General features: G+C 36.5%; 1 protein-coding gene across 5 annotated transcripts in view; it reads left to right on the forward strand.

Annotated features, from left to right (window-relative positions):
* The window catches only part of LOC107677945 (natural resistance-associated macrophage protein 2-like), a 27,857-nt gene that overhangs the window by 827 nt on the left and 24,354 nt on the right, over positions 1–2,676 (forward strand). Inside the window, exon 1 of one of the 5 annotated variants that reach the window (XM_016473023.1) lies at positions 1,413–1,431. The exons of the other annotated variants lie outside the window; for them this stretch is intronic. The gene's annotated coding sequence lies outside the window, so the exon portion shown is untranslated. Of the gene's footprint in view, positions 1–1,412; positions 1,432–2,676 lie in introns of those variants that run through there. 5 annotated transcript variants of the gene reach the window in all.

Here is a 2,676-nt window from a genome sequence, read left to right on the forward strand (position 1 = left end):
TTTTTTTTACCAATTATCCAAATAATGTTTAGTCCTAGAAAGCTATTATTATCAGAACACGTGAGCATAGCATAGCGGTTTGCAGATCAATGAATGAGAGGGCAGTGTTACCAGAGTTGCTCCTATACCACACCATGTTACAGCACAGTAGGGCTACTGCAGACAGAAACAATACTGTACTACATCGATGTTTCCTGTCGGCTCAGTGTTTGAGTGGACTCTGCTGTTCCGATGAGAATGAACAGTATACGAGTGGAGCTGAGCGGAGCGCACACATAGAGCAGGATAATACACAGAGCGTCACACCACGTGAAAGTAAATCCTGAGCGGTGAACTCATTTTCGGCAGCCGAAATTTCGGTGCATCTCTAACTATTGGCGACATCAGAAATGGATATTATATAATAGATGTTTTTTTTTACATTTTAGCAATTTAAAAATATTAAAAAATGATTTTTTACGCGGCACCCTGCTCTCGACAGACGGCACCCCGGTTGGGAAACACTGGTCTAAACGATTAATTTCCCACACAAAAAATCAACAATTTTACTTCAGAATATTTTATTAAACTATATTGATTAAATCAAATGAAATCCAAAAGTAAAAAAGCAAGAAGCAGGTGTCCATCTCAGTATTATAGAGTAAGAATGACAACATGTCCACGTGTTCTAGGCTACTAATAATAACATTATAATCAAAAACAGAGTATTTACCAGAATTTATTTAGGAGCAAAATGTAAATGTGCAGTATTTCTGAAAAAAAAAAAAAAAAACTTAAAATGAATTAATTGGAGATGCTTTTGATTATTAAAATGTAATGGAACCATTAAAATGGAATCCAGAAAATAATGGAAAGCAGAATTTTGGTAAAGATAAAATTATACAACTCAATTAATTAGACAGGCTTTTTGATGAATACATTTAATTTAACCATTGAAACAGAGTATAGAAAAATAAAAATTACTTAAAATACATATATAATAGCAATGAGGCAATAATAATTAGTTCAAATAAAGTATCAAAAGCAAGAAATCATATGGTTTTATTGAACAAAACTGTTAAAATACATAATGTATTATAAACAATAGAGCTAATGTACATTAGCTTGTTTAATATTTACCAAGCACCATTTAATTCAAATGTCCACTTAATCTTTAATATTTGGCCATTTATTTAAGATATAAATGCTATAACCACTGTAATTAAAAGAATATGTGGACATCAAAATGTGTAAACTCAGAGTGAGGGTTTTTATTTTGAAACCGCGATGTATTCGCCTGAGTTTGCGTGGATTTATAAATTATTTATCTTACAAATCTGATGAAATGGCGCACGTTGCGTTCCCAGATGAACGTTATAATAAACCCAAACTCACAACAACATGCAGAGATGCAGTTTGAGACGCTCCATACTGTACTTAACCTACACGCATGTACATAATTAAAGCGCATATACTGTATTAGAACTGCATCGCATAGAATTATTTAATTAAATCGTAGCGTTTGTGAATTCACAATTATGCTTAATTATGATTTTTAAGTGAGTTTAATATATCATGCAGCCTTGGAAAACAGTCTAATAATGTGTTTTATGGATTCTTGTCCGTGAAATGCGCCACTTCCGGTATTTTGCCGGTTAGTCGACGCCAGCAAAATGAAGTCGAGGATTTTTAAAAATCGAATAGTCTAATAAAATCGAGGAATCGCGACAGCCCTACTGGTTTGTAATGGTATTTGTAGTGGAAACCAGAAGGATTTCTGTGATGTTGTCTGGTGTTTTTTCAGCAGGGTGGCACAATCTGCCGTCTCATTGCATGTGTTTAATGACTCCTGTTGCTCAATAAAGCTTCACTTCCTTCAGGTGATGCTCGGAGCTCATCATCATGTGTCTTACTGTAATGCAGTGCTGTCAGGATTGTGTAATTCATGAAAAACTCATCAGAGAGTTTACAGGAACCCGCTGAAGACGAGTCCGGCTTTGTTTTCCGGGCCATCAGGTCCTCTTGGGATCTAAGTTATGGAGATTTTTCCCTGTCACACTGTAGTGTTTGGAGCACAAGAGACACAAATATATATTCCATGTCGTCTGTAGACAGGACTTATTGAAGAAATGAAGCTGGTGAGGCTTGCATTCATTCCTCCTCCAGTGAAGAAGTGTTCTGGTGTGAATCAGGAGAGAAATCTGCACAGATCAAGCAGCGTTTAAACAGCTCTAAACACATATGTGTCAGGGTTTTGATGTGAGAGACAACAGCAGATGAGCTTTATCACTGGAGGAAGAGTTATTATGGATTATGGACTCGTATTTTAGCAGGAAGCAGTGGTTTGAAGCTTCTTCCAAACACGCAGCTTTTGGTTTCACTAGACGTTACTGATGGACTGCAGTCGTGTGAATTGCTTGTGGATTATTGTGATGTTTTTATTATTGCAAACTCATTGAACCTTTCCTGAGGTGTTCATTTACATGATTGTTGTAAAATAATAATACACCTTCTCTTCCTGCTCTTGTAAAACTGAATTATAATGTCAGATTTTATTAGAGCAAGCTGTTCCTAGACTGAAGGGCGTTTGAACGTGAGCGTGTTTGTTCAGTCTGAAGTCACTGGCTGTGTGTGTGTGTGTGTGTGTGTGTGTGTGTGTGTGTGTGTGTGTGAGAGAGAGAGCCTCCAGCTCCTACT

Source organism: Sinocyclocheilus anshuiensis, unplaced genomic scaffold (genome assembly GCF_001515605.1).
Source record: "Sinocyclocheilus anshuiensis isolate Anshui unplaced genomic scaffold, SAMN03320099.WGS_v1.1 scaffold1254, whole genome shotgun sequence".
Taxonomy (NCBI): Eukaryota; Metazoa; Chordata; class Actinopteri; order Cypriniformes; family Cyprinidae; genus Sinocyclocheilus; species Sinocyclocheilus anshuiensis.